At 39.8% G+C, this 14,201-nt stretch overlaps 1 pseudogene; it reads left to right on the forward strand.

Annotated features, from left to right (window-relative positions):
• The first annotated feature begins 1,164 nt into the window (after nt 1-1,164).
• The window catches only part of LOC101720616 (3'-5' RNA nuclease TATDN2-like), a 61,811-nt pseudogene continuing 48,774 nt past the window's right edge, over nt 1,165-14,201 (forward strand).

Raw genomic sequence — 14,201 nt, forward strand, 5'->3', positions numbered from 1 at the left:
ATGTGTTTTGTTACATAAGCTTAAGTAGAGTTTAGTTTAGAAGATATTGTAGGCTAATTAAATCTTTACATTGTTCTTGATAGTATGGAACCTTTGTATATTTTTTGATCACGTAACAAATAGTTTGAAATTTGTTTTGCAAAATATTTAAGGCCATCAACTTTGTACCTAAGAATATATAAGAATAAAATATTTTTCATGTTCTTACATGGTTACATTTTTATTTTCTATGTATTAGAACCATTAATTACAAAATTAACATACACTATTTCCATTATTTACCTTTACTTTTTAGATTGCAAAAATGTGAAAATCTATACTTTTTTTCTTGTCATAAATTCTTCCTGGGATGTATTGCCTAATGTATATCCTGAGGAATGCAAGATACATAAGCTACTCCTCAAAAAGAAGAGCCCCTTCAACAATGAAATTTGAGTGATCTTATGTACACTATATCCTTCCTGGAGCCTCATCATATTAAGTAACATTTTAGAAGTCTTAATTTTACAAATATTAATTTCAATAGGCCATACATGCTGGCATGGACTGAATATTTATGTTTCCCCCAAATTTATATGTTGAAATCTTACTCATATATGCAAAGATACAATAAGCAGTGAAGCTTTGGGGAGATAATTATGTCATGCAGGTAGAGCTCTTATGAATGGGATCAGTGCCTTTAAAGAAAGGATCACAAAAGGTTTTTGGTTTTTTAGGGGGGTTTTTTTGGTACCAGGATCGAACGCAGGACCTTGCGCTTTCGAGGCAGGCGGCGGCACCACTGAGCTAAATCCCCAGCCCCAAGTTCTATTTTTTTTATCTGCCAGCTGAATATAAAAGGAAAAGATGGCAATCTGCAACTAGGAATAGCTTCTCTTCGAGACTTCATAACACTGGCACTTTGAGCTGGATCCTCCCGCCTCCAGGGCTGTGATAAATAAATTTCTGTTGTTTATAAAGCATCTAATCTGTGATCCTTCATTATAGCAGTCTGAATTAAGACACAGTTGCTATAAATTTTCATTATAAGCGTCTCTTTGACCCATGAATGAGTTAGAAGTATTTTTTTTTCAAAATTATGGGTTCAGAGATATATGAGTAGATACGGAAGGCAAATAAATATCATAATGCCATGTACTTGTAAAAGATCACAATTCTTTAAAAATGGGGATTGTAAGTAGATGTAATCATGTCTAATTCAAAGGAGAAAAAGAACACTTTTTAAAAATTAAATAATTTCATACAGAATAAGAAAATTATGAATTAAATATTGAATAGTTATTTAATATTAATTCCTTCATTATAACTAATTACTCTTGCTGTCAAATAATATGTTTCATTCAAACTTCTAAAATGTACAGAATATTTAGGGTAAAAAACCAATCATTCCCCTTATGTATTAATAACTGTGTTTATTTTAATATTTACTATTATGTTTCATATAAAACCTAATATGTAAAACTCAAGATTATTGGAGAAGGCTCCTCGATAAGGTTTGGTGATGGAAGTGTTCCTTTTCTGTCAAGGCTGCTGCAGCACAGAGAGGTTTTAGAATAGGAATTTTGCAACTGTCCTTTGATTTGGAGTGCTTTATCTCTTGTAACCCTAAATGTTGTGTTTTTAAAGGTTAATGAGTAGCAGTAATGAGTTTCTTACCCAAGGAGACACCATCACCTGATTCTTATCACTATAAAGAGTAAATTTGCTTGACTGGCTTCATTACCTAGAAGTGACTATTTAGACAGAGACTGCAGAAATAAAAAATAAAAAATAAATAAACCTAATAATAGTCAAGTTAATTGTTGGTTAATATAGAAACACAGTGGCCATAATAAGAATCATCAATATCCTAAACCTGACTGAGTTTTCAATCATAACATAGGACAAGGGGATTAGTTTAGGCTGGACTTCATAAAAACAGTGCTTATTTATGTTGTATAGTTTAGTGAGCTAAAAATATATTATCATCCAGACACTTCTTACTGCTTTTTTCTTTCTCTCTGATATTTGTATCTGCAATTAATTAGTATTAAGGTAGCAAAATGTGAACTTGTGCTGGACAATACTCAATAAGTTATGTCATTTTTCAACTCAGCATTTCTAATGCTAAATGGGTATGGAGTCCTTGATAGGAAAATGGATGGATCTTCAGACTAAGTGAAACATGACATTCACTAATGACCAAATATCACATTCTTTCTTTAATATAAGAGACCCAAAATATAAATAGTTTAAAGAGCAAAATAAAAGAGCTATGTTAAGGGCCAGGGATTTAGCTCAGCGGTGCTGCCACCAGCCTTACAAATGCAAGGACCCGAGTTCAATCCCCAGCACCAAAAACAACAACAAAAAAAGAGCTATGTTAACAGGGAGGCAGGGAGAGGGGATCGGGTGCAGGGGTCAAAAATGATCAATACAGCACATGTATGCGTATCTCCCTAGCTGAATGTAGTTCCATCACGATGCCCTGAATGGGACCTCAATGATGATGACAGTAAGAGGAGGCTGGGGACCTACCACCAGCACTTATTAGGGGGACTCCAGACAGCTGCCAAAAAGCCCACTAATTTGAGTAAGGTAAGTGAGGTTCACCAGGGAAAAATGGAGTCTCCGGCTGCATTTTTAGAGAGACTCTTGGAAGCCTATAAGAGTTTTCACTCCTCTTGACCCAGAGGCTCCCAAATGCAGCAGCTTTAAATTTGGCCTTTGTTTCCCAGTTGGCCCCAGACATTAGAAAAAAATTACAGAAATTGGAGGGATTTAAGGGAAAGAATAGGACTGAACTCCTGAACATAGCCCAGAAAGTTTATGATAAGAATGACGCGCCCCCAAAGGAAGTCCTAGCCAAGAAACTGGGGAAAGTCACTAATGCTGCATTCCAGGCACAAGAGACAGTCCCTCCGGACCAAAAAAAAAAAAAAAACACCTTTTTGCCTTTAAAGAAAGCCTTAGTGTCAGCACCAGCCCTTCCCCTACCTGATGTCACCAAGCCCTTTTGGTTGTTTGTGGCTGAACGAGGGGGCATAGCCAAAGGAGTGCTAGCTCAGGCATTAGGGCCTTGGAAAAGACCTGTGGTCTACCTGTCTAAAAGACTTGAACCTGTGGCAAGTGGATAGCCTACCTGTTTGAGGGCACTTGCAGCCACTGCCCTCCTGGTCAAGGAGGCAGATAGGCTCAGCCTGGGACAGGACCTGGTCATCACCGCACCCCATGCAGTGGAGATGTTGCTGAGAGGAGCCCCAGAATGATGGCTCTCCAATACCTACCTGACTCAGTACCAGGCCTTGTTGCTGGATGCTCCATGCATCAAATTTGCCCAAGAAATGACCCTCAATCCAGCCACCTTACTCCCAGACTCCAACTCATACCCATGCCCCTCCATGACTGTCTGGACACTCTGACAACTTCCACCACCAACCGCCCAGACCTGACTGATGTTTCCCTGCCCAGATGAGACCTTCTTCACCGATGGAAACAGCTTCATGGAAGACCGAGTCGGGTATGCAGGGGTGGCCGTAGTCAGCCCAGGAGGACAGGTGCACTGGACACAGGCATTAAGCAGGGGGGTTTCAACACAGAGGGCTGAACTAATAGCCCTGTTAGGTTGAGACAAGGCTGTAAACATCTACAATGACAGCCGGTATGCATTCGCCACTGCCCATGTGCATGGCAACATCTACAGGCAGAGAGGGCTATTGACATCAGAAGGGAAAACTATTTAAAAAAAAATTTGGTCATATTGGGGGCAATTTGGGAACCCAGGGCATTGGCTATTATTCATTGTAAAAGCCACCAAAAAGGAGACAGTTTCGAGGCCCACGGTAACCGAGAGGCCGATGATGTGGCCCGACGAGTGGCCAGAGAACCAGTGGGGCCAATAGACATTCTGCCCATCCAACCCTTTGGCTACCTGCCAGAAAGACCCACATATACCCCAGAAGAGAAAGAGGAAAACCAAAAGTGAGGGTGTAGAAAACTGGACTCAGGCTGGTGGAAAGGGACAAACGAACAAATTTGTCTCCCCCGAGCCCTGGGGCAACAACTTGTTCATCAGTTACTTCACCTCTAGGAGAATCAAAGTTAAAAAGACTAATGACCTCTAAGTTTTCAATCCCAGGACTGACCTCTATGGTCCAGGACATCAGTTCCAGGTGTCAGGTGTATACATAGTTAAACTCCAAGGTAAGACCAAGGAGTGAAGGTAATCGACTATGGGGAAGAGAGCAAGGGGAACATTGGGAACTTGATTTCACTGAAATAAAATCCAGCAATAGGTTCAAATATTTACTGGTATTCGTTGACACCTACTCAGGTTGGGTAGAAGCTTTCCCCACTCATGGAGAATCAGCCAACATAGTGACTAAGGTTTTGCTCCAGGAGATAGTTCCCCAATTTGGCATCCCTCGTTACCTGGGGTCCGACAATGGGCCTGCCTTCACGGTACAGATATCCAAATTATTGGCAAGGGCACTACATATCCATTGGAAGTTACACTGTGCCTATTGTCCACAAAGTTCAGGGCAAGTGGAAAGGATGAATAGGACCCTGGAAAAAACCCTGACTAAATATGTTCTAGAAACTGGCGGTAGGTGGCCCCATCTGCTTCCTCTAGCCTTGTTAATAGTTAGATGTACCCCATATGTGACAAGTTTACCCCTTTTGAAATCTTGTATGGGAGGCCGCCGCCACTCCTCCCTAAGTTAAACTTTGAACAGATAACAGAGAGTTCTTGTGTCTCTTTACTTCAGTCTCTTCAAGCCTTACAGATTCTTCAGAGTGAGATCCAGGCTACAGTACAACAGGCTCAAAAAAAACCCTTTGCAACATTCCAGCCCCACGGTTTCAAGCCAGGAGACCTGGTCCTGATATGCTTGGTTTTCTTGCACTGAGGACTTGACTAAATACATTCCCAAATCAGTCTTGGCTACCCAATCTGCCACTTTATTTTGTGTCACCATGTATGTTGTTCCACAAGTCTTGTATTATAATAAAAAAGGGGGCCGCGAACATCTGGGATTAACCACTGAACACTATAGGAGTAAACGGGCTGCCCCCATTTTAGTGCCCATTCTGGTGGGATTAGGAATAGCCAGGTCAGTGGCTATTGGAACTTCCTCCCTGATCCTTCAGGACACAAATTTTAAAGCCCTAAACCACCAAGTAGTCAGAGATTTGGGTCACCTGGAAGACTCGATCTCCAGATTAAAAAAAACAGGTTGATTCCCTAGCTGAGAAGGTCCTGCAAAATCAAAGGGGACTTGATCTCCTGTTCATGAAACAAGGAGGGTTATGTGTACCCCTAGAAAAAAACCTGTTGCTTCTATACTAATCAGTCTGGTGTCATTAGGGATACCTTAGCTATGGTCAGGGAAAATTTAAAGACTAAATATGCTCAACAAAAAGATCAAAATTGGTTTCAAAATCTGTTTGACTGGTCCTCATGGTTAACTACCCTACTTTCTGCTGTAGCAGGCCCCTTAGTTATCTTCTGCTTTTGCTCATCGGACCTTACATTATAAATGCTCTGACTAAATATGTTAGACAGAGGGTTGATGCAATTAAACTGATGGTGTTGAGACAAAATTATGAGATTTTAAAAGACGTTTTAGAAAAAGAATCTGAAGAGTAAATACAGAAATCAAAGATTTGATTAAGTTACAAGAACCAGTGGGGAATGAAGGACCCTAGTTAGCAAGACAGACTCCATATTGCTGCTTGACCCACCTGCCTGTCCTTTAGATGAACTGAGAAGGAGGAAGCTTAGAAACCTCCTCCCCTTAGAGAGTCTCCTTAGAAACAACAATTAATCAACTATTGTTTTACAAATGTTCTAACAGCAGGACATTCAGCTTCTGTACCTTTTGCTTGCTTTACTAGTTCTATCCCACAGGGGGGCCTAGAAACTGCTGGCCTCAAAGGTGTATAAAACATGTTTGTCTCTCCCCAGTCGGGGCTCAAGTCCCAGCTCAGCTTGGGTCCCAGCCAGTAATAAACTCCTGTGTGGATTTAAAATCGGTCTCTGGTTGGTTCTCTCTCGCTGGGTGTAACAGTAACCACTAACATATAATACAGATTTTAAATCAAGGAAAAATAACAATGACTATTCCATGCTAAGGGATTTCGGGTAGTATGTGAAGTTAAATAAGGACTGTATTTAATGTACAAATGTAAAGAACAGGGAAAGTCCCAAATAGACAGAGAAAAATTTCAAAGCTAGAGAATCTCAGGATATATCTCAGACTAACTGATTAGTCTCAAAATAGCACCAGCCTTAAACAGGGAAGAGACTCATAAAATTCTGACTTCAAGAATTGGAATATGAAAGACATGTAGTGTGGAGATCAGATGGGAAGAATGAGGCCTGATTGGCCTTCTTGGTGAGCACTGAGGAGAGAGAGGACTTACAAGCATGCTGACATGCTGCAGGGAAAAGGTAAACCCCTGAGGTTAAGTTGTTTACCCAGAGAAGTACCATGGAGGGTGGGAGATGGATGAATCCTGTGGAACTCTAATTGCTCGTGCCTCTGTCTGACTGAATAAAGCCAAGGTGTGCCAGTCATTTGGGGCTCTGTGTCAAAGGTTTTAACCTGTTTCTGAGTCTCTTTATTTTTCATCTTCGTCACCCCTTGGTCAATTTCCAACTCAGCCCATAGGCTCGTTCCTACAATGTAGTCCTCATACCAAGCATGCGGCACTTGCTTACACCCCTGCAGTTGAATCTTGATTCTGTCTGGAGTGGTCCAAGCCATTCAAATTGAGATCTACCTCAACACTTCCATTCCATTCCTAAGTAAAAATTGTGCTGTCATAAAAGTAAATTTTAAAAGGTTAGCTTTAAATGGTTTAAGAAATTTTATTTTATTTCCTTGGCTGTTTCTTGGATCAGGTATCCCTAGCAATTAGAAGCATCATGCCTCTCTCTGTAGGACTGAGGAACAGAGTGGTAATTGGAAGACTTTTGATTACTGCACTCCAGTTAGTAGAACTCTGCACTGTTATCTGGAGTGTTGCTCATATTAACCTTACTTAGGTTAAACTGCCAAACACAACTTAATGAAGAAGTCAGAGCCACCTGTATGATTCAGGCTAAGCCCTGGACCACTTATATAGATGCACATCTTAGTATGTCTATTTTGGGAGAGAATTTAACAATGTATTTCATATTGTGTGTGTGTGTGTATGTGTGTGTGTGTGTGTGTGATTCTCAATCATTATAGATCCTTGGGTTAACATAATATTTTCAGGTTTTACAGAATAGTGAAATCTGAGTTGAGTTCACCCCATAGACAATTTCAGTTAATTCGTTGCACCCTTCCTGTGCTCCAAGTAATACTTCCCAAGGACCATTTAAGCCTTTGTAGTAGCAGCCAGCTTAACAGGGCTATGAACTGCTGTGTCTGCTTCAGTTACCCATGTATGTAACTCTGTATTTCTGCTTCTCTGATTCCCTTATCCAGCAGAGTGCGATACCTCTGGGAACTCACACTAAAATTATACCCGCAAAAAATATTGGTAAAAAGTAAATGGGGCAAATTTTGCTTGCATCCCTAATCAAAGATAGAATTTGTTAATTAAATACTACCTTCATCATCCTTTGCACTGCTTGAGGTATCTTCTCTTCGATTTTTAGAAGATCCTGATGAGATTGGGTGAAGTTGTCCACAGAGGTAACTTTTGAAACGTATGTTTAAATGCACTTTTCCTTTTTCTTTGTTTCAATATTCTCTTTCCTTTATTTTTATTTCTTGAGACAACTTTCCAGAACAAGCTTACATCTATGTAAGCTCGTTTCAGATTCTACATCCTTGGAGAGAATCTAGGCTGACAGTATTCAAAAGGCAAAGTGAGGCAAACAAGTGAGCAACTTTATTTACAAACTACTGGTTCAACAGGATTCCTTCTTCTCAGAATAATCTACCATAAGCTTCCAAAAATACTATGTGAAGCTGTAACACAGCAGTATTAAGAAGTTCAGCCTTATCTTTTAGGGCCTGGATTTTAATCATCTTAAACCTATTGATTAAAGGAGGTGTGTGATGAGGAATGCTAGAATCATAGTTCAGATAAATGCAGAGAAAAGTTAGTGAGACAGTATATTAATAAAATATTGAGTCATTTGTCTATCTATCCATCCTTGATGCTACTTTTTATCACTTTTTAGCCAATGACCAAAATAAAACCAGAAAGAGCTATAAAGGTATCTCTGGGAGGAAGTGCAGCACCTGTTCTAACCCTAACAATAAGGCATACAGGTCATGCTTCACGATGTTCACACAGTGCTTGAAGAAAACCGAGTGTGATAGAAACAAACACATTTTCGTGTTTTCATTCCCCTAATATATCATGTGAAAACTATCTGCCATATATAGAAAATTGGACTACAAAGTATCAATATCAACTTCTGAATTGAGATACATGGTTAATTAAGGTGTACCAGTAAACAGTTCAGAGCTTACCTTGGTGATAGCTCTTCATTGTTCATTCTTGTAAGTAGAAATTTTGCTGCTATGGTAAACTAACTCTGAGTCTAGAAATAACTCACCTTATTCAAGAAGGAGAAAACAAAAATGCCACAATTAATAATAAAAGATACATAGAAGTAGTCTATGGCATGGAAATCTTACTGCCCTAAAAGTTTCTTTCTTGTACCCAAACATCGCTATGCTCCCCTGTATATGGCTTCTTTCTCTTGGACTTTGAATGCTTGGTTCTGCCATCCACTGTCATTTAACTTATTCTACTAGCTTTGCAATGATGTCCTCTCACTGTCAATTGATATTTGTTTTGTACTTTTTCCTCTGGCCTCAGGACACCAGATCCAAATACTTCTTCTAATCCACTTCTTTGATACTCTTTGAATGTACAGAGCACTTTTTCACATTTTCAATGCTTGGCTATGTTCCCAACTAGGTATATATATCCTTATGCCCATTCACATCAGTACTACATGTGATCATTAATATTTCATATTTTATATGTCTGCTTTTTTGGAGAGTGTTACAAATTTGTAAGACTCAGTTTTGAAAAATACACACATGTATCCTTTTTCTATTCAAATATCTTTTTTAATAAAAATGTCCCTTAGCTTTCAGGAAAGTTTTTCCTCTTCAGTAAGTCATGACTGTCTCCAATTCTGACATAAACTTATATGAAGCAACAATATTTATGGAAAAGTTTTAATGTTAAATGTTTTATAGATAATAAAAAGAAAGTATAGAGATTTGAACAATTTGATCCACATGCTAGGAAAAGTTTTCATACTGGGAATATAGCAATTCATAAAACAAACATAGCTTCTCATAAGGATTCCTATTTATATCATGGTTCATTTCTTAGTGATGGAGGAAAGGAAGCTCCTTCCATTATGCATTTGAAATTAATGAGAGAAAATCTATATTGAACAATATATGGGATTACTGAACACTGGATAGATGATTGTAGGTCAACTTATGTTTAACTGGATAACAAAATTAACAATATCTTTCTATCCATAATTTTTTACATTTGATTGATGAGTATTTGCTTTAAAATATTCATAAATACAAATACTGTTTATGTGTATATCTTGTTAATTATTAGTAGGAATGAAAGATTCAATTTGCTGCTTCTTGATCTTTATGTCCACATTTGATATCCAAGAATCATTTAAAACACAATAGAACAATGAATAATGCAAATGCCAATGATCTCAAATAGTTCTTAATAAAATAGCAACCAGTAGCAGTAACCCTTGTTTGATAATGTGACCTTAAGAAATAAGTCAATATTCTCCCTAATGGTAATAAAACTTAGGGCACTTTAAAATATGAGTGGTTTAGGGGCCCAGGATTTAGCTCAGTGGTTCCACCACCTGCCTCTTAAAATATGAGTGGTTCTATCTCTACATACACAGTGGCCCCTAATTTCTGAATTCAGTCCCTATGGTTAGGAATCAAATTCCTGAATAATAGTGTAATGCTTAATGTAATATTATGCAGTTCTAGAAAAAATAAACTTATGGTAAGCCATTAAGTCAACCAGGGAAATATGCAACATTAAATAAATAGAAAACTATTAGAATGATAACTCATATGACACATCATACATTTCATATTCACTTAGCACTGAAATTTTCACAAATCTTTTTTGAAGTCTATAAAAATGCTGAAGTTTTAGTGAAGTCCTAAAGGCTGATATCTCTAAATTGCCTCTTTTTAGATATCCATCTACTCTTTTGGAAAGATAATTACTATTATTTACCATTTTAAATTCGTCATTTTGTTCCTCTTGAAGAAACGTGGTATCATGTGTAACACCATGTTGCTTTGCCTAATTGTTTTAAAATGGATTCGTGGCAATAAGAAAATCACTTCTAAAAGTAGTTTCACTGGAACACTGGACCTCTTCACAACTGTCTCTAGTAACTTCCCATGTGATACCAAGAAAGTCTTACTCTAATGACAAGTGTGGCCAAACCAGTCAAATTGCTGGGGTTTTTGCCATTTTTACATGTGATGCAAAGTCACTTTTTTCTGTTAAATAAAGCCTTCTTGACTTAGGACCTCTCTGTGTGGGGAATTTAAAGACTAAGTGTAATATGATTGAGAGGAAAATGGTTCTCTACAATGAACATCACCATGATTGTCTATAATAATGAAGTACTGAACCATTGCATTAATACCTCATGGATCAATTCAGGCTAAAGGTGATGTTGTTAAAGCCCTTATACTGTGCAGAATAGCCGTCAGTAATGTGACTCTACTGTGGTCTAAGAAAATGAGCAAGGAAAACAAGCATGTAAACACATGTACAATACACATTACTTTTTCTTGAAAACTATTACATAGATTTCTGAGAGCCTTTCCCAAAGATATAGCTAATAATTACAAGAAACTCACAACCATCATGAAGTACAAATATAAAGCACAAATAAAAAGCCTTTTATTCTCCTAAGAGATTCCCCTGCCCTTTTCTTTACTATGAGGACCCATGAGGGATCAAGTGAGATTTTTTTTAAAACTTTTTCTCAACAATTACCTCACAATTAACTTTTATAATATATTTTAATTCTAACTGTGTTTTGAGAAGGAAAAAAGAGCAAAGTAAATATTGATTCAAAACAGGCAGATGAGAACCCACCCCATCCAGCTTGCGCCAGGCACATCCGCGGACGTTGGAGAGAGGTCCTGGGTCGCAGGGAACCCGCCCCATCCAGCCCGAACCCAGGGCAGTGATCCACTTAGCCACACGGGGGCCTGCAGGACCCCCACACACTCCCCCACCCATTGTTCTGTTCTCTTGGCTGTACTGCCACCTGGCTCCACACTACAAAGACACAGGGGACACGAGACCACCAGACCACCATACTGGGTAAGTTGGAGGGATCATCACCTCCCATCAGAACCTGGACTATCTTCAGGGGAAGGGCAGCTGGAACCTGCAGTAGAGCCTTGCAGAGTTCAACCCTACAGGAGGACAGGGAGCTCAACTTGGGACTTGCAGCCAGAAATCGGCCTGAATCACACGGGTCTGCGACTGGCTTGCTGAGACTCATTAACTTGTATCTGCACGCTGCTGCCCACATTGTCTATTGTGACAGCAGAGACATACCCTGAAGGAGGCCCTTCATTTTCATTTTTACTTTTTATTTCCAAAATTAGTATTATTAGTTTGGGGTTTTTTCTCTTATTTTTAATTTTTTTCCTTCTCTTTGCAAGTTTTTGTTTTTCTCTTCTTTCTATTCTCTTTCCTTTCTCTCTCTTTCAAACTCACTCTCTTGTTGTCCCACATTGTTTTTCATCTCCCTTTTGTTTCTGTTCTGGCCCTAATTCAGATTTCTTCTTTATTTTTCTTTTATCCTCTTTTTCCTTCACTCACCTGTGTGCTCTGGCCTCACTGATAACCTTTCCCTATCCTTCTACCTATCTATCCCTCCCTTCCCAACTCCTTCTAACTCCCCATCCCAAAGGGTAAAGTTGCTATATTGAAGAGTTTATTCACTATAAACATATGTTGTGTTGGTCCTCGATTTTGATTTAATTCACACAGTTAAAGGTGATAGATTAATAACTCCCACAAAATGTCATTTTCTAAGATGTACTTGATGCTATGGTGTTGCTGATTGTATCACTTGGGCTAAGGTGTTGTTATTGATCTAATCAGTGGTCCTTCCTGGTATAAGGAAAATGAGTCTGAGTCATTAGAGACTCAAAACCTAAAGACCAGCTATACCGGGAAGACACCTCTGAGAAGAAATCATTCCATAAGGGTTCTAATTACAAGCAACAAAGATTCTTACAATAAGCAATTTTGAAGTATCAACCCTGGAATTAAACCAAGGACAGTACCAAAAACAAAAATAAGACATTTAAGCAAGGCACAAACTCAGACTTGCACCCCACCAAGGGTAAACTCTGGAGGAAATGAGGTGGAAAAGTCTGATAATCAGCCACCTGGACACCCTGAACTGATAGCACAGGAAGTAACAAAACAGATGAATGAGGCTCTAGAAAAATTCAAAGCAGAAATAATCTCCCAGATACCTACAGACATGGTAAGCAGAGTGAAAGACATGATTAGAGGCTCTAGAACAGAAAGAAATGAGTCCTGGCTAGAATTGCTGGTTTAAGCTGGTTTTCAAGGGGAGAGAAAGAAGCTCTTGTCTTGTAAAGAATGGGATTAAAGAGGCACCAGAATGAATTCAGGAATTGCACAATCACACAGTGAATCAGCCCTGGAAGGGGGAATTTTCTATTAGTTTAAGGACTGAGCAGCATGTTTCCCAGGAGCTGGGGGGACTGGAATTGTGTTGCTAATAGAACACCTTGCGCTATTCTAAAAATGTAGAAACCTGAACTTGATCTGTGGCTACAAAGCAAGGGTCCAGCTTTGCATGGTAGTTCATCAGCATATCTGGTCTTCCAAAGTGTTTTTTCTGAATTATGTCTTCAATGAAGATCTCCCTTCACCCTGTATTATGGGTCAGACTCAAGAGGAACTCTGCCGATGAGCTGCATCCTCAGCCTTTTTTATTTTTTGAGACAGTCTCTCTAAATTGCCCAGGCTGGCCTTGAACTTGTGATCTTCCTGCCCCAGCCTCAAGAGTAGCTGGGATTATGGGCAAGTGCCAGCTATGCCCAGCTCTAACAAAGTTTTGCTTATGAAATAGACTCTGGGAAAGAGTGGCCTCCAGAAGGTGGTTATCTGTCTTTGAATGTTAGTCATCCAGGTGTGAGATTTCCACATTTCCCATCCAATGTGTCATTTTGACTTTTTTCTGTCTTCCCACAGCATGAATGCATCTCCATCCACATTGGCAAGGCTGGTGTCCAGATTGGCAATGCCTGCTGGGAGCTCTACTTCCTGGAGCATGGCATCCAGCCAGATGCCAAGTGACAAGGCCATTGCAGGAAGAGATGACTCCTTCAACACCTTCTTCAGCGAGATTGCTGCCCAGGACATGCCCTGCCTATGCCCAGGACAGTGTTTCTAGACCTAGTGGACCTCTAGACCTGAGTGGATCTCAGGCACCCAGGGGATTTTTCAGGGTTCTGGGACATGAGGTGTGGCCTGAGGGCTCTGTTGATGCCCCAGGCTTGATGTCCAGGTTTTCGGTAATGCATGGTGGGTTTCTTTTCCACATGCAGATGAAGTGCATACTGGTACCTACTGCCAGCTCTTCCACCCTGAGCAGCTCATCCACCCTGATCAGCTCATCACAGACAAGGAAGATGCTGCCAATAACTATGCCCGTGGGCACTACACCATTGGCAGGGAGATCATTGACCCGGTCTTGGAACAAATTCAGAAACTGGTAAGCACAGCACTTTCAATATTTGAAAGTAGGGTTAGAGTTTCCTCTTGCCTTTTTGTTTTGTTTTGTTTTTGTTTTTTGAGACAGGTTCTCACTGTGTAGTCCATGCTGGGCTTTATTTACTGTGTGGCCCAAGCAGTGATTCTCTTGTCTCACCCTCCCCAGTCCTGGGATTACAGGCATGCACCACCACGGCTGGCCAAACTATGAGAATGGCTCCTTGCAATTAATTGGGCCTCTGTCTACATTAAACGGCCTCTAAACCAGATGGTCCTGGGTCAGGGGACAACTGTCCCTTGCTATTTCTATGTGTTATACACAGCATATTTGGGCAGTTGGGCTCATTCCTTCAGTGAGGGCAATTTACCTGGTGTCAAAGTTGTCAAGCCTGCTGGGGATGTAGCTCAGT

This window comes from Heterocephalus glaber, unplaced genomic scaffold, assembly GCF_053883595.1.
Source record: "Heterocephalus glaber isolate CG9 unplaced genomic scaffold, H.glaber_assembly_v1.0 deba00000738, whole genome shotgun sequence".
In the NCBI taxonomy this organism is placed as follows: Eukaryota; Metazoa; Chordata; class Mammalia; order Rodentia; family Bathyergidae; genus Heterocephalus; species Heterocephalus glaber.